Below are 20,000 nucleotides of genomic sequence, written 5' to 3'. Positions count from 1 at the left end.
AACATTATAAAACTTTTTGTGAGCTTTTGATAACATAAATCAATTAAATGAGGTGGTTAGCAGAGATCGTTTCCTATCTTTTTTATGTATTCTATTTTTTTGGTCCAGATATTGTGGACTCGTGATACGCAAAGCGCGTAGGAACATAGAAGAAAAAATTGAAATTTTAATATTAAGATGGTGGCCAGAATAAAAATGTACATATGTTAATATATATATATATTATATAGTATATATATATATATATATATATATATATATATAGATATATGTATATATATCTATATATATATATATATATATATATATATATATATATACTATTTATATATACATATATATGTATATATATATATATATATATAGATATAATATATATATATATATATATATATATATATATATATATACATATATATATACCCATATATATATATATATATATATATATATATATATATATATATATACATATATGTATATATATATACATATATATATCTACATATATATACCCATATATATTATATAATATATATATATATATATATATATATATATATATAATGGATACGTATATATATATATATATATATTATATATATATATATATATATATATACATATTTATATGTATATACATTATGCATTCAGAGACTGACATGTATATTCTTATAGTAAGATAACTTTTACAAGACTAGGTTCAAATTTTTATAGTCACTATTTTTCTGGCTTTAAATTAAACTTTTCATCCACATTACTTCATCTTTCCTTCTTACTGACATGTAGTTGGTAGTGTTTTCACGGAAATCAACTCTTTACGTCACTATTTCACAAGCAATTATTTTCCCACTCCACTTTTTCACAAGTATGTTTTTAAACTTCTTAATTAATAACGTTTTTATTCCGAAAGTCTTCTTACCTACCGTACCTAAGCTTCCATTTTATGCAAATGTACATTTAATACATGACAAAAATTTATACGATGAGCTAAGAAAACTCAATATTCAATTATATACTAGACATCAGATTTAATTTCATCCCTACGAATCCAGTTAGTGTAGGTAGTGTGTTTAATTTCAAGGATAAACTTAACCCTTTGATGACCTCATGTGTTGTGTGTAAGTTTAATTGCCCTAGATGTAATCTGGGGACCTAAGTGGCATCCACACATGTTACTACGGGCCAGAACTGATTGTCATAAGGGCGTTAGCTATCGAACTGGTAACAATAAACTTGCTAATCCAGAATTTTCTAATATCAGACAACGCGCCAGTAAATGCAAACGTAATATACAATACAAAGATTCTGAAATATTGGGACGGGCACCACTCGGTGCAAACTACTGACAATTCTGGAGTACTTGTTTATTAAACATCTTGTTCTTCAATTGAACAGTGAGCAGTCTTCCTCGACAACTCTTTTACCGTAAGTGAGCTGTTACTTACCAGTCATTTCTGATTTGTTCTCACTTCCTTCCTTCCTCTCTCTCTCTCTCTCTCCTGATGGTTGGTTCGGCTACAGCTTTTTTTTTAATTTTGTTATTTACAATGTATTATGTCTTGTATTTGTATTTTAGCGCTTTTAGTGTTAATTTTAGCGCTTTCTGTCTTTGTAGCTTGAAAATGAAATGTTTGTGTTTTGAAACATCGCAATAAATGTATTTTGAGGACCACCTGAGATGTACTTCCTCCTATATATAATTATATATATATATATATATATATATATATATATATATATATATATATATATATATATAGTATAGTATATATAATATATATATATACACATGTAGCACTGCATGTTCTCCAAGTGTCTTTTATCTTTCACAGCACTAGTTACCAAATAACAACCGTTGTCTATATATATATATATATATATATATATATATATATATATATATATATATATATATATATATATGTGTAGCACTGTATGTTCTCCAAGTGTCTTTTATCTTTCACAGCACTAGTTACCAAATAACAACCGATAACAAGACAGCAAATGAGGACGAACGGCCAAATAGATCGTCATGAACGGAACTGCCTTCATGGACCTGTATCTTTACCGGACTTTGAGTAGGCTCATTCTATAGCTATTGTACGTACAACGTAGGCTTAAATATGCGCTGAGCATACTCTGTAACTTAACTGGTATGTTATTTATCTGTTAATTGTTTGTTACTGTAACTTAACTAATCTTGTTTATTTGTCCGTAAATTGTTTGTTACTGTAACGTAACCAATGTTATTTGTTTGTCTGCTAATTGTGTTTTCGAATATATTGGTCATTGGTAATATTGTCTGATTGAGCATTTGTTTCTGCTTGTAAGGTTGAAGGTTTTTGTTTACATGTGCAATAAAATGAAAGAAGAAATGCTGCTGTGAGTTGTATCTTCCTTGGATTGCTATATATATATATATATATATATATATTATATATATATATATATATATATATATATATGTATATATATATATATATATATATATATATATATATATATATATATTTGAACAGATGGAAAAGCAGGTATATGCACTTGCAGGAGAAATAGGCAACTGAGATAAAAGTGACGATGCATGAGTGCGAATGTATGTATAGGAGGGAGCAAGGGAAAATAAAGGAGAATTTTGCAGTTTATAAAACTTTTACTGAAAGGTAAACAGCACCAGAAAAGAGGGTGGAAAAGGAAGTGTCGTAGTATCAACAACCAGGTGGGAGGGAATGATGTAAAATGGCGGAGGAATTACAATAAGACGAAAATATTTTTATATTAATGTTTTTTTGTCATTTGTTGCCTTTTTCATTTTAAATTCAGAACAAAATGAGAAAAATTTAAATCATGGTATTACAAATTATTCCTCCCGATAAACGATGGAGTATGGTAACGGTCTATACGCCTAGATAAAAATATCGATTATAGATAGAAAAATAAAACGAAAAAAAAATTACTTAATAATGCAACTGAAAAAATATCTCTTCGCGGATCTCATGCGAACCCTCTTGTTAAATAATTGCTATGGGTTTATCTATCATAAATGCCGAATATGCATGAATTGTTAGTCAACCTTTTACATCTCAGTACTCAATACTCACACACACACACACAAACATTCACACACACACAGACATACACATTATATATAATATATATATATATATATATATATATATATATATATATATATGTATATATATATATATATATATATATATATATGTGTGTGTGTGTGTGTATGTGTGTGTGTGTGTGTGTGTGTACAATTTAGGAGGGAATCTGTATGAGATTTTAATGGCAAAAAACAAAAGATGTATTGTGTACTTACACGCTCCTAGCGCTACTGGATGGAATATGAGAAATTCCGTCACACTCATAGAAAAACAATGCAATGTTTAAGAGAGGGGGGCGGAAAAACTTAAGGCTTTTCAAATAATCAATTCTGAAATTAATCCATGGAACCAATAAAGTGTCGTGAGCCGTATAGAGAAAGGGCCGCATCCAACTTGTTTTTTTTTTTTTTTTTTTTTTTTTTTTTGTGCCGAGCGAGGAAAATTTATACATGAAGATCAACTTTAAGGGAAGAGAGTAAGATAACTGAGCTTATCGAACTACTACATACAGCTCGCTCTTATACCCCTTTTTCTATGAAGCTTCAAAATCCAATACTAACCTTTCATGTAAAAATGTATTACCATTTCCAATGGAAATTCACGATTAGAAGGAAAAAGATGAAAAGTAAAGTTTATAAGAAGCAAACTGGGTTTATGAAAAGAAAAGCAATACGGATAAAAGAAAATATAAAAAGAAGGACAATGGACGGTAAGTTAGCATAATTCTCCAGGTTGCGCTATCGTATTACCTTCAGGTGAAACATACTTGTGGCCACGTATGTATGTATGCGTGTTTGTACAGTAGGGCTCAAATCTCGTGCGACATGATTCTTTTTGTATCGTCCATATTCTCAGACTCAGCGTGATGTTGCCAAGTATTGCTATTTTTTTTCTTTTTTTCATTTGTAATGTCATTCATGTCGAAAAGTTTGTGAATTCACAGCTAGCCTTATTTTCCTTATGGTTAAATAGATATGATCACTTTTATGCATTGGTTAATTCTTAATTTGTGTGACTTGAATTGATTTTTTTTTATCTTTACTTTGCTCAGTTCAAGTGTGGTGTGATAAGGTTATCGGTGCCAGCAATGAAAGCACACTTACCATGCTCCTCGGACTGGTCAACATAACCATGTCTGCAGCATTATGACAGTTGACCTAATAAGCTCAACAGTCATAACAACAATTTCAATGTAGGAATATGAATTAAAACAAGTTTTATTTGAACGTTGAAGATTTCGGCTGCGTTTAAGCTGCCTGTATGTTGGAAAATGTTTTATAGGCCTACAAAAATAATCTAAGCCATCTGAAATGTAATCTGTTACTCATGAATTTATTTGTAGAGATCACCTGTTCTTTGAGGAATATGAATTACAACCAGTTTTCTTTGAATGTTGAAGTTTCAGGCTGTGTTTAAGCTGCCTGTATGTTGCAAAATGATTTATAGGCTTAGAAAAATAATCTAAGCTTTCTGAGATGTAATCTTTACTAATGTTTTTATTTGTAGAGATTACCTGTTCTTTGAAGAATAAAAGATGATGATGATATTGTTTATGTGGAGAAGATGGCTATAATCGAAATATCATAAGTATTTTATATCAAGGCATATGGAACACTGGTTTTTCAACTGGTTTACAATATTATTTTATTAAAAGTCCTTCTGCTCTCTTTTGATGTATAATTTATTCTTTCATAAGGTAACTTGAAGTGCAAGAATGTGTAGATAACCTCATTTGCATTCTGGCCAGAAATTGTTAATATAGAGATGTGAATGTTAAGCGTAAAGTAAAGAAATCTAACACCTAAGCCTAGGAATAATATCTTGGCTTTGACAAATAAGCGAATATTTGCTAGTATGCTATCAGTTTTGAAATATTAAGAAAGATAACAAATAATTATGTATGAAAATCCAAATATTCCTTAAACACATAAAGTAAATGTTTTCAAGATAATTTAATGGTCGCTACTCATTGTATACCTACTTATATACCAGGTGGTTGTTGTTGTACCAACACTGATACGTCACACATGCTCCCCTCACACGTTGATATCGGTGGGGGCATTCTACTTTTGTATATACATATTTACATTTTCTCAGCGTTGAGGGTAAAAACAATCAAATAGGACTATTTCAAATTTTATGTTTGCTTTGGAAGCATTATTAATGTTACAATTTTTATTTTTTTTTATTTAACATTTGAACTGAGGTTTGATGGCGACTTCATTTTGGTCAAATGCTTCAGCAATGAGTGAACGAAAGTTTTGAAAATGTTTCGTAAGGGTTTTTCTGAAATTTGGCTACACGTGACATTTTCTTACAATTTCCAAATATATGACAGATTTCACTCTTATGAAAATAAAGGATAAATATGGAGCATGCTAGGTTGCCAGTTAGTGAATTTTGAACGAAATCCTATGGAGTCATGTAGCATGAGATTTGAGCATCACTGTACGTCTCTTTACTACATTAGTAGGCCCAAATCCGTTAAAATGTAGATTATAGAAGGAATTCACGATAAGCCAGTACCAGACTGCATTGAAATTCCAGCTTAAAATAGAATTTTCAGTAGGCTACCCCATGCCAATAAAAATATTTAATCCAAAGAAGTCCGAACAATATAGCACTGTCTCATAAATATGGTTAAAAATAACAACCCTGACTAGAAGTCTGCACATACATGAGAAAATTGCATGCAAACTGTCTCATTCAGGACCCACATACACTAATCCAACTACGTGTTAAATGGCGTCCACATGTAACAATTTAATAAAATAAAAAAATAAAAAACACGAAGGCAAGCGTGGCTACAAAATGCTTTCCATCTGATCTTGCTGCAGTATAGTGAACCCATTTAGTATCGATTTCATTATACCCTGGGAATGACTTATCCTTAAGGTATAATGAATTCGATTTTAAACGATATTGTAGGTTAATATTTGTTAATCTAAAACAAGTCACGCGTGCGCACACACGCATATATATATATATATATATATATATATATATATATATATATATGTGTGTGTGTGTGTGTGTGTGTGTGTGTGTGTGTGTGTAACTAGTGGTATCTAGTGGTGTTATTTATTTAAAAAAGCACTAGATACCATCATGTTTGAATGAGAGGTCCTTTTAGTAATTGTACTATTGCACAGAAGAATTGCTTGTGATAAGTTAACTTATTTGACCTCCAGCGTTTCTTGGATACTTGATGTATGGGACTGGTTGTCCTTGAAAGTTTGAAACTTTTTTGAGTAAATAAATCCACTGGATACCATTGAGTTTGAATGAGGTCCTATATATACACACACACACACACACACACACATATATAATATATATATATATATATATATATATATATATATATATATATATATATATATATATGCATATAAGATAAAGAGGAAGATGTTTGAGAATGGCTATATTAATTCTAAAATGGGAATTTTCTTCTGGTATGAATTTCCTTATAATGGTGTGCTCCCACTTCACTCTAATATTAAAAAACACAAGGAACCACTAAAAATTCTCTTTCAGTTCTGAAAACGGGCTGAACTGAAACTTGTGGAAAATTCTCGTCCTTTCTATTGTAGCCGAAAGTTAGTGCTCGCAACCTGCATTGGCAAGTATACAGAATAAAACTATTCAGCTTCCATCTGGATTAGAAGATTAATCTGCCTATCTATTGCCTCTCTTCTTCTCATTTTGATAGTACAATAAAGACTATTTTCATATGAATGATAGACGATTGACTGTTTTGAATTAAATCTTACAGGTAATTCTTAAGATATTCTGGCCTGTCTATTACCTCTCTTCTTCTCATTTTGATAGTACAATAAAGACTATTTTCATATGAATGATAGACGATTGACTGTTTTGAATTAAATCTTACAGGTAATTCTTAAGATATTCTGGATACCTTTTTCAGGGCCTTCAAAATGATTTTATCAGTGTAAGTTAGTGGTAGAATTAGTACTCCATTACTTCAGGTATAAAAAACCTCTCTTATTCGGCTTCGTTGATATTAATACGTTGCTTTAGAGATGCTTTACTGATCTGCAATTAAAATCCACCTGTATCTTCACAGTATTCTCGATATAGGCTCTTCATAGTATTTTGCTTTTTCTGCTTACTTGATACACAGTGTTTAAGGTGGCCCATTTCCATAGTAGTCTATTGTAACTCATGAATACATTTGGCCAGAATGCCCGCGTCACGATTAATGCTTCCTGAGAACGGGGTAGAGTTCAGCACATTGTTCTAAGTTTATTTAGAGCATAATCAGCAGTTATACTAAGGGAAAGTGGACTCTTCCGTTACCTTCTGTTGGTTTGTTGTTCCTTGTAGACGGGGGTCTCTGCTCCGCTCAGAAGCCACTCTTTCAGCAGAAGGTTATGCGTGGATTTTCCTCGTCTGGTCTTATTCGCCGAGAGAAGCTCCTCTCTGTTTCCGCAATAGCAGAGCACAGACCACTTGGAAGACTTAACCTTCTCTTCAGTAATTAGCCATCGTGAAAATGTTTGTGAATTTTGATTTAAAAGCTTTATGAAAGGTTTCTTTTAGTTTAGAGTAGAGTTTTTGGGTTCTGTTTTTATTATGATGAAGAAATGGCAATGCCTCTCTTCTGTTCATATTGGTGTATTTTCTGAAGTTCACTGTATTCATTGTAAATTCTCTTCAGTATGTTGAAAAATTTCTTCATACATTCACCTATGATAAATCTTTCAATGATTGTTTTGTCTTATTACATTTACCGTAAATTTACTTTATCATACACGTATTGCATTTCTTGATACAAACAAATCACAAAGCTAATAGTGCACATTTTCAGCCAGAAAAAAGTCATTTAGATGCGCAATCGTTGAAACTGACTGTCACTCATATTACAAATGCAACACCCTTGCTGTTATATATATATATATATATATATATATATATATATATATATATATATATATATATAATATATATATATATATATATATATATACTATCTATATATATTTAACCAACCATTGTTTTAATGCTAATTAATACGTACAAAATATTTCAGATACGAATTACAACTATGAAGCTACTTGAAGAGGAGCCACGCAATCCTATGGACTCCCCAGTGAGTACAGCATTGGTTTTTACTTTTATATATAGGCCTATACTTATATTTTTATAGCCTATTGACATAACACCTTGAACATTAATTTCGTTTCTTATTAATGTCCTCTAATGTGGAGCAAATACGCAGCGGCGTTAACCTAGGAGTCTCTTAATAGGGGGGGCACCTAGGAGCCACAGCTGAATATGGGTGACCACTGGGCATGCACAAATTATAATACTCATTCTTTTTTTTCTTTTTTTAATCATGCGGAAAGATATTAAGGTTGTTTTAAAATATTTAAGCCTACCAATTTGTGAATCACGTTTTTATACAACAAACTTGCTTAAATATTTTTTCAGTACAAATTATGAACCTCTGACCACACTTGTGAATCCAAATTAGATATTATAAGTAATGGTTTGGCAATGAAATAAAACCACTTGGGATGTAAACAAAATATAATTAAGAGAATCAAAATTAACACTTGCTTATTGTAAAAAAGAAAAAAATATATTGGAATTATTCATTTAATATTGCTATGATATGTTTAAACAGTGAGATCAAAAGAAATTAAGACATTTGATTGCTACAATTAACGACTTTAGTTGAAGTATATATAGTTGAAGTATATAATAAGATTCCATTACAATTGGTTACTTGATTATCGAACCTAATCATTTAATTAATAGTATTAATAACAGAATGATCCAGATGTAGTAATTTAATACATCTGCATCATTCTGTTATTATGTTTCCTAGCAAAAATATCAACAAACCTTTCCATATCGATATTCTTTGCCTTGTCTTGATGGATTCCATATACCGATACACCGGATAATTTATGTTCACACATAGAATTTCTGAGGTAGTTCTTTATGTGTCTTAGTGAAGAGAAGCTTCGCTCACAAGATGCAGATGTTGGTGGTAATGCAAGAGCAATGATTAACATTTTGTACAAACCTGGAAATGCATCTTTAAAAGGAACAAAAAAAAGCTGTCAAATCCACAATGTTGGCAATTTTAACCTCATCAGCTTGTTTACGTTTTACTAATCGTTTTTCTTGCCGCAGCTCAACATCTAAGAATTCAAGATCAACATTAATTATTTAGCTGCCATTGTCTCCAACTGGTCCTGCTGTAAAAATTTAGGGGAGGAAGGATCAAGAGATGATATTGAATGGAAAAGGGATTTGTTGGCATCATCAAATCTTGACTCAATTTCAGTTAGTAGCCTTTTGTCCATTACTGGATAATAGAGTGTGTTTTTGTATCCATCCTGTTCCTCATGCTCACACACTTCTCTATGTCCAGTTGTTTCCAAGACAACAGCATCCTTTAGATGCCTCGGTAATTTATGTATTCTTTGCTTGGCAGGTGACACCTCAACATTGTGTGTCTGGGACATCGCAACTGCCTTCTCCCAAATGCTATGCCAAGCTTTTTCTGAGCACCCATTCTTTATTTCCTGCTGCTGGATGGCATCAATCATTTGGGCAGCTGCCGACAGATCTAAAGACGGTGACTGAAGCATTTCTGACACAAGCTTCGTTTTGTGTAAAATGTGTGTGAACATCACTAAGCGTAATATATATGCAAAATTAATGTTCATTAATAAACTTCTTGCAACATGTGCACGCTTGCCTGTGTGGCACTAGGATGAAGAAATCTCTTCAAGGGTACAGCAGGAAAGGTATCAAGCAGAACCTTACATGATAGATACTGACAAGACCAGCTTGTATCACTGAGCCTTTTCAGAGATCTAATTTGCTTATTGGGAACCAATTCTTTTTGCTTTGCAGGATAAATTTCATGTGGTGTGTGTGAAGACATAAATGTATAAATCTCTTCTAGCGAACTGTCAAATTAACGTAATTTATTGATTGTTTTTTTCTTAAATCAGCCTTGTACCTTAGCTTTGCGCAATCTTTTGCCTTGCTGTCAGACAGAGGACTCTAGCTACTTGTTTGATATAGTGTCTGTTATCAATAATCGTTTTCTCATGGGCAGATGTAAGGGCAGCTGCAACTGTACTCCCAGATTCAATGCGTTGTTTAAACACTTTCCGTGCACAGAAAGCTGCCATATGATAATCACTTCGCTGATGTTGAGCAAACCCAGCGTCTTTTTCATTTGCTTTTTTCCATTAACGGTATCCAGTAGTTGTAAATGCAATTTCAGATGGAGGTTCATTAGGGGGAGGGAACATCCTGCAGCAGAAGCAATAAGCAGCATCTTGACTAACAGAATATTCAAGCCATTTGTGTGAATCATACCATGCTGACCTAAGGGCACGATGCTTTTTCCCAAAGGAAAATTACCTGTGATGGTTAAGTTGGACTCTGTTCTTCCTTTGCTTATGTCGTCAGGTCATAGAACTGAATGTTTTTGTTCAGAGGTTTTTGGAATATGTGATGTCCCTGGTGTCACTGATGCTGTAATACCTATGTTTCCCTTGTCACTGTCAACTGAATCAATTGCACTAGCAGATTCAGCAGAATCTAACCATATGTCTTTTTCATAGTCTACAGTGCTTTGTGTGTCATCAGTTTTTTTTTTTTTTTTTTTTTTTTTTTTTTTTTTTTTTTTTTTTTTTTGCATGGTGTTTTTACGTTGCATGGAACCAGTGGTTATTCAGCAACGGGACCAACGGCTTTACGTGACTTCCGAACCACGTCGAGAGTGAACGTCTATCACCAGAAATACACATCTCTCACTCCTCAATGGAATGGCCGAGAATCGAACCCGCGATCACCGAGGTGAGAAGCAAACACCAAACCAACCACGCCACTGAGGCGCTTTCATCATTGGTTTGACGTTTCCTACTTGAAAGAGAAGGTTCATTCGGATCATCGGCAGTTGACTGCCTTTTAAAGAAACTTTTTATGTTTGCTTGCATGATATAAAACTGATGTTCGGGAAGGTGACTTGGACTAAGACAATATCTAGAAAGTAGAGAAAATGTATAATAGAAGTTGCTTTATTGCATCAGAATAGTGATGAAATATAATCTTAACCATACTTTTTGCAAATAGAAATGATTGACTCTAGCTATGTCACAGGATCATTTGTAAAATCAGTTAAGATGTGATAGCATAAATAAAAGAATACATAATATTATATATATATATATATATATATATATATATATATATATATATATATATGTGTGTGTGTGTGTGTGTGTGTGTGTGTGTGTGTGTGTGTGTGTGTGTGTACAAACTGAATAATACATAAACTAATATAACTGCTATTGCTGCTGCTCTGAATAATATCAATAACAACATTTAGGACATTTTGAAATAGTAAATAAATACACACACGCACACACACATAGGCTATCTATCTATCTATCTATATATATAACTGTGTTGTATAGAAAAGTGAGTGCTGGCATTAACTAGATAAACGTGTTAAATTACACAACCGAACCTTTAATATTCATAATACCTTATTTAAGATTGTCTCCAGTTTGAAAAAAGGATTAGTATTATTTTAGTGTCTTTCGTTAATCTACTCTGGTGAAAACTTCTTACAGCACTAAATAAATGGCCCTAAGCAAAGTAAGCCTTTCCTTAGAGCACACTGCCTATAACATTGAAAATTTGCGTTTATGCACTTGCTATTAAACTATCAAGGATGACTGAATGACAGCATTACTACAAAGAAAAATAGAAATGAGCCTGAAACGCTTGTAATATAAATACCTGCCGTGGTGTCTTGGTGACGTTCTTATTCACACGATCGCGTACAGAATGATTGCCATTTACCAACAGGAACTGCACTGCCTCGGCTAATCCGTGCCAGCGTTACGTCAACACATCACATACACGTATTTTACGAGACACTTACCAACGATGGCGATGCGCAAGACAAATAAAAACGAATTTCCAGTGGATTGATACAATATCATTAATGAAGAGCACATTCTGTGTGTGTGTGTGTGTAACCAAATTTGCCTTATAATATGTCAGTCAGTCCTCTGACATTGTTGCGTTAAACATATATAACATTTTTGTATAATACACGTTTGTGTGTCCGTGCGTGTGCGTGTTTTTGAAGTTTTCATTTTCTATCCTATTTTAATTTCCAAATTGTACATTATTCACTGAATTTTTTTGGCCATAAATTATTTTCTGCACATGCTTTTGATTACATTTCTTTCACACTTCCATAACGTTTGGAAGACGAATACGTATACTCCTGAGATAAAGAAAGAAAATTTATTTATTTCTCACAGTTAATATAGTAAAACTCCACTTATCTTCGTATACAAAAAACATCCTAACTACTTGATGTAGAAAACTTTAACAATAATAATAATAATAATAATAATAATAATAATAATAATAATAATAATAATAATAATAATATGAAAATTAAACTTAGGTTTTACTACAAGCTACGTGAACTCAAAATGGGGGCGCACTTGGGTGGGGGGGGGGGGGGCACCAGTTTCAAATGGGGGCACGTGCCCCCTCTCCCCCAGTTACGCCTATTATACCTTCTCAGTGTTTGTAGGTACATGCATCATCAGTTGGGCTCTGCAATTTTATTTCAATCTCCAGAAGTTCAGGGAGCAACTAACAACACAGGGTTCCTCTCTCTCTCTCAGGCGATCTGGGCCGTAAGACAACTATAAGTAAGGCTCTCTCTCTCTCTCTCTCTCTCTCTCTCTCTCTCTCTCTCTCTCTCTCTCTCTGGCGTCAGTGACCTTGGCTGCTATAATGCCAAATAGTTCTTAACAATAAATTTTTTTGCGCATTTCAGCCTATATTTTTAAGGCAACGTGAGTCGCGACATGCCATAGGAATTACTCTCTCAAAAGCAAGACTTCGCAAGCAACGATATTGAATATGGAGTATACTCGAGCGCTTGCAATCTTATTCAATCGTACTTACAAAGGAGGAAACGCAAAAACTCAGCTCTTCAAAGAACTGGAACAGGTGAAGTGCGCAGAGAACGCAATGAAAACAGCGTTTTTCTGCGCGGCGGTCCGTAGGTCGGGATATTTCCCATTTAAGCGCAGTGACCAAGCAATGTTATAGCTACCAGACAAGCAACTTTGGGTTGAAATGCAAAGTTTAGGATATAGGAAACTTTTTTTTTTTTCTCCCCGCAAATCCTGCTTAAAGAAAAACACATTTCCCTAACAGTCAAACGGAACTAGGCCGATGTTTGGTAAGAGCCGTAACACTATCCCTTGAGAGAAAATGCTGATGTATTTTCGGAAAAGAAGTAACTGAAAAACCAAATGAACTTTTAGGAGACTGGGATGACGCGGTGAGTCCTCTCCTTCCTCTGCTCAGTCATGTTTTTGTGCCGTTTATACAACGTTTTTTGTTGCCGTCGAGTTTAAGACGTGGTTCGTATTTATCGGCTGGTTCACCCTCATCAGTCTTGGCGAGGCACGAAGTGACGATTCTCAGCTGTTATCTATATAAATAAACTGTCGAACGCTGATGATACAGTAACTAAAACTTAAACGCGTAAGGAACTTAAGGTTTTTGCTTGAATATCCATCGCAGACGTAGATGTGTTGCAATTCTAGCGCAGAACAGCCGCCTGTAAACGCTTATTGACGCAGCCAGTAAGAGTTAAAGGACTATGCTGCAAGCACCTGTACTCGTTAAAGTTTATCTATTACCAGACTGAATTTGTTGATTGCTACAAAGCATGGAAAACTAGGCAGAGATAGTGCATGAAAATAAGACTGCAAATTACGCAACCTAATTCCTTTACCATCCATGCCTATTACCCTAGTAGATTCTTAAGCGTATAAAGTTAAGAATATAAAAAGCAATTTCTTATACTGGTTTTTATTTTATTTCGAATTTCTTCATTGTTTGCGTCACAGGTCCATTGGGAGAGGAAGTTTTTGTCATCAGGAAAATCGTAATATTTTAAGTAAGAAATTAAGAATACTGAAATTAATTGTAACTGTTGATAATTGTTCCTAAACTCCTAAATAAGTACATTCATAGATGTACTGATATGGGTACAAAATACCATCAAATGTACACGCAAGAGCTGTGTGTGTGTGTGTGTGTGTGAGAGAGAGAGAGAGAGAGAGAGAGAGAGAGAGAGAGAAGGGGGGAGAGGGGGGCAAACTTATTTTGTACTGGTCTTAAGCATTCCAATCCAGTTTTCGTTGGAGACGAATGTCAAGTTTTTGTCAAGAGTTCAAGATACTAAGAATAAAACAATGGCTTCATTTTTAACTTTTGATTGAATTTTGGGCCTTAACGATGAGCTGGTGTAACAATTCCATCCCAATATATGGGCAACGAATTTTGGAAGTCGATTTGAATTGGTTTGAAATTATTTTGACTATTCCACGGTCTGTTCCAAGATATACTAGTCTTACACGATTTTAATGTGGAATGTTAGTACTAGGTCATAGTTCGTTCAGAGTAGGTATGGATAGGGTAAGGGTAATCTGTAAATGCTTCAGCGCCCTCTCTCTCTCTCTCTCTCTCTCTCAGGTGTCTCAGTAGTCACTCTCCTCTCCTTTCTCCTTCTCTAGAGTTATTGCAAAAAAAATAAAGAAGATTCCCAGCTCAAGGAAGCTCGCCTCGTCAAGTTTCTATTTAGTGCTTTTCTAAACACGGAAGACTTTTTTTTTTTTTTCATGAATATCCAAGAATGAGATTTTGAATGGTAAATCAATTTCTCTCAATTCATTACGGGCGCGTTCAAATCATTCACGCTTTTTTCTCCCGTCGTTTCTTTCATTTCGTTAAGCCAAGTTCACGTCATTTACGCCGTTTTTTTTTCTGTTGTTTCATTTCGTAAGACAGAGTTCACATCATTCACATTGTTTTTCCCGTTTTATTCATAGGGTTAGAGTTCACAACAATCCATTTCGTCAGACCGAGTTCACATCATTCAAACTGCTTTTCCTCGGTGTTCCTTTTATTTCGTTAGACCTAGTTCACATCATTCATGCTGTTTTTTTCCAGTTGTTTCTTTCTTTTCGTTAGACCGACTTCACATCATTCACGCTATTTTCCCCTGTTGTTTTTTTAATTTCATTAGACCAAGTTCACATCATTCACGCTGTTTTTCCCAGTTGTTTCTTTCGTTTCATTAGACCGACTTCACATCATTCACGATGTTTTTCCCGTTGTTTCTTTCTTTTCTTTAGACCGAGTTCACATCATTCACGATGTTTTTCCCCGTTGTTTCTTTCTTTTCTTTAGACCGAGTTCACATCATTCACGATGTTTTTCGTTCGCTCCATATCGTTTGATTGGTTCCACATCACTCCGTTTTCCCTCGTTGTTTCAATGCGTAACGCACACATTCAACTTTAGATCAGCCTGGGGATGTTAACAAAATACGGGAGGGAAAGCGATCAGAAATTGGGAAAACTCTTTCGGAAAGACGAACGTGCTTTGACGAAGATGGGGAGAACAGGTTTTGCAAAAAGGGTGTGTGTACTATAGGGGGGGTGGGGAGGGGATGCTTGTGGAAGGTGAAGGTCAGAGAGGCGTTGGGTTTGGTGGAGGGGTAGGGGAGAGGTGGAGGAGTAGAAAAGTCTGTCAGAAACCGGATTATCAAGGCCATCCCAACAAAAAATGTTCATAAAAAACTGAAATGAATGTTTTGTTTCCTGGCTGATATCCTGAGCTGTTGTTAGGCGGTAAGAAAATCCGGCTAAATACGCAGATTTATCGACGAACTGAAGTCGGAATTAGACTTATTAATAGAATCTCAAATAGACAGAATTCAAAGAGGTTTTCTGTCCGCTTTGAAGAGCTCCGAATGACGCCTGGTTTAAACAAAAGACGAAAAATATTTACGAGAAGAGCAGAAACCCAGTTGTTCAATTATTTCTTCACGATTTCTTGGGTCATGGCAGTTTATTCGGAATAAAAGATTTCGTAATTAAGAAAGAAATTTATTTTTTGTTTAAAAGTGGTGATCTTAATTACAGAATTTCATGTGTGCCTTGTGTGTGTATGAGAGAGAGAGAGAGAGAGAGACTTTTGTAGTTAGTGAAAGTTAATTTGTAACATATTTCACGTGTATGTGCAAATTTAGATACATCTTTCCTTAATTAGGTTGGGTATAATGAAAGTAATACTTGACTTGTAGATTTCAGGACCTTTAGTGCTTCATGTACTGTGGTTTTAAACAAAATAACATTATATATACTCATTCTACCACTATCCATTCAATAAACTCCACAATGATTATTAAAGATCAACTGCTTTCCTTCTTCCTCTGTCCATATTGACATTAATTACTTCATCCTCTTGGTTTCCATTTGCTATAAAACCCTCTTCATACTCGTGCATTATTTTCTTGTCTTGTATACGATTCTTACTTTTTTCCTTACCAGATTCTGCAGTTTCTCCTCACTATTCCATTGGAACATAAATAGCCCATGAAATGTAAAATAGCCTTGCCTCAGTCCCACTTTTACGTACATCAAACCTGACTCAATCCTTTTCACTTATTCTGGCGCACACACATACACACAGTTCTATCATATAAAGTTTTCATCACTCTTAATCATTTATTTTCGTACCTTACATTCTCAATAACCACCCTTATTGCCTTTCCGTTGATTCTTCTTTAAACTTTTATCTAGGTTCACAAATCCCACATACAGCCTTAGCCCTTCCACCGTCACTTCTGACGTAAGGTTTCCACAACAATAATTTGATCCATCTATCCTTTTTTTTTTAAACTACACTATTCTTTACCTATCAGTCCTTCTGTCATCAGTATTACTTTGTATCATCTGTATTGCCCTTCACCTTCACGGCTATACTAAATAGTATAATGCCCCTGTAATTCTTACAGTCACTTTCATCCATACATTAGCACAGTTATCCCCCTCACTTATTCCCTTGGAATCTTTCCCTAAACCTGTGGTACCGTACAAGCAATGGTCAGCCGTTCAGTCACACTGTCACATCCATACCGCAGTATCTCATTCATAGTCCTATCAACTCCTGGTATCCTACTATCCTTACCCCACCAGCAAGAATCCTGCGATCGATCCCGAGTGTCAGAAATTGTTTAGGCCCATTAGAGAAATCCTCTTCAAGTACCAAGATGGGTTTATGTTTTATCCTGTTCGGACAGTTCAGAAGAAAAGTCTGCCCTTTGTCACCAGTGGTTTTGAAGACTTGTTTTTTCTTTAAAATAATTTTCTTTAAAAAAAAAACAGGACCTCTTTTCCTGAAAATTTTATAATAAATTTTAAAAAAGGGACGTCTTTTCCTTCCTAGTGTTTAGGTACAGCCCAAATTGGTACTCCTTATATCTTTATATTTTTAAAATAAGTTATCTACTATTATGATCAAACACTGGGTCCCCCCCTACACCATGCCCCCCCCCACCTTTCTCAAGAGGAACCGAGAGTCTTATCCCGACTGGTTTGGGTACCTACTGAACATTGTCTACACACACACACACACACACACACACACACACCAATTACGTACTTCGCCAGTTTATAGTTCTGGTAAGATTTACGTCTGTGTGTGTGTGTGTGTGTGTGTTGGAGGAATAATTGTTTGTGAATTGTGTGTGTGGTGGGGGGGGGGGGGGGTTGATTGAGGTATCAATCTTAAACCTTTACGTTTAAGTATTAAATTTTGAAATATCAAGTCGACGAGGTGAAATGAGAATTGTAAAAAATGTTCTTAAATTAGAATCGCTGCCTGTTTTGTCCTTAAAGTCCAGGACGTGCTTGAACTCCTCATCTTCACGGAGACACGACTATTTTTAGATTGATAACTGCATCTTCCTTTATGCCGCCATTGTGTGTGTGTAGGCGTGCGTGTGCGGTTGTACGTGTGTGTGTGTGTGTGTGTGTGTGGATCCTCTCTGGTAAACGATTTCATTCGACTCTAATTAAGTTCAATAAAACAATACTAGCTAAAAATGTGAAAATTCATTTAAGGTCAGCGTCAGCCTAAACTGTCTTTCAGGAGAGACACGAGCAATTTGGTTTGAATCTTAACTTGTTGGCCCCAGCCTATAGAACCGGGAAGATTACGTATAAAGATAGAGGCAACAACAAAGAGAGAGAGAGAGAGAGAGAGAGAGAGAGCGCGTTGATCGTTGCTACATACTCGAACCTTTGCTATACTTGCAGCTTCTGATATCGTCAAAAGGCATATTAATAAGATATAATTTAGTATTAAAGATACCTGGAGAATCAGTTAAGTCAAAATTACAGTAGTTCAGGCACCTTTGTGGGCATTATTTTATTTTTTACTAAATTTAAAGGTTATAAAAAAGGTTATGATTCCATAAAATATCAAGGTAATCTTTGCGTTTATTTCCTTTTGTTAACTCCAGGTTTATGAGACCCATAAATGAGACAGTCTTAGTGGCAAATAAAATAATCACCTTAATGATTTTCAGCCTCCAACATTAAGGAAAAAATGATGACGCATTGAAAATATAGAAGTGAAAGTAGTTATGGACCTTATTTTGACCATTCATGGCCAGGAAGTTCATTTGGTGCTTGACATTTTGGAAGAGGTCGAACACAGCTGGAAGTGCAGTATGAGGGCATAAGAAAAGTTCCAGAAATAAGTTTGTTTTTTTATCGAATGCCATTTTTCATCTTTCCAGCTACAAGTGGAAGTATTGCTTAGGTTTAGTGATGGAAGGTGTAGAATTTCTCCGGACCGATGATTGTAGGCTGATAATGATTACGCATTTTCAGTTTTCAATTTCAAAAGATTTTTGTTTTTTTCACATGTTAATGGGGCATGGTTTTGTATAGCAAGTCCCGGTTCTCAAGTTCAAAAGTGAACTTAATTTATTATCTTACATCATTTAATTTAATTATTATTATCTGGGAGGCAAATGCCCGGGTTGGCATAAGGCCAGCTTAATCTACAACTGCAAGAAACGCCTTTCTACTTGTTCATGCAAGTTAGGTATAGAACAAATCTATAACTAAAAAACCAATAGCGCATACTTTTGGTTTGCCAATAGGAAGTGAAGAGTTTGTCCATATAAAAAAAATAAATTCTTGACCTGTCTTTACCTTTATGTGTATCAAGACTAGTCAACTTCGAGGCAGCCTGATCTTCACAGGACACATTCGATAATGTTTAATCTTTAAAACTAGGTCGAACACGGAAAACACCCCCAGGGTCTAGATTTTTTGTTCTTCTTAGACTTAGACAATGACTAGGCTGAATGTTTTTGTAGCTCTAAATTTCTTGCGGTACCGTTCGAATTTCCACCTCGGGAACAGAGTAAGGTTCAGTCTTTTTAAAGAAAATTTTGTTTTTTCTTCCTACTTTTTCTTAAAGAATATAAGGAGGCAGATGTTAATATTCTTTATCTTGTGTAAATTGTTATTTTTAAGGCTCTCGAATGAACTAAAGTCTAGATCTTCCAAAATAGTGAAAGTTCGTAAATGTTGTTAGTTTGCAAGTGACATTAGTCATGAAGTGTATCATTAAACATATTTCAGTAGCTTTATCCATATACAGTTCACATAATCCAAACCGCAAGCGGACATCGTGACTTGAAGGTTATCATCGGCCTAAACGAGCCTTCAGTCAGTCCTTCGAAGGCCGTTTTGGCGGGGCAAACTTCTCTTCTTCCACGACCAACTTATCCACGTGCAAGCGGCCACTGTAGGCTGTTTTGTTGTTTCTTCCTATTCCTGAATCTATAATAACTATAATATCTTTACTTAAGGCCGTCCTTCCTTGAAAACTACTTGTGACTAGTGAGAGCGGCTTATTTTGCGCCTAATGATTTGTGCAACGGTTTGATCAGAGATTCGTTTCTCTGCTCTGCAC

Source organism: Macrobrachium nipponense, chromosome 9 (assembly GCF_015104395.2).
Source record: "Macrobrachium nipponense isolate FS-2020 chromosome 9, ASM1510439v2, whole genome shotgun sequence".
NCBI lineage: Eukaryota > Metazoa > Arthropoda > Malacostraca > Decapoda > Palaemonidae > Macrobrachium > Macrobrachium nipponense.
Note: the sequence above shows the minus strand (reverse complement) of the source record.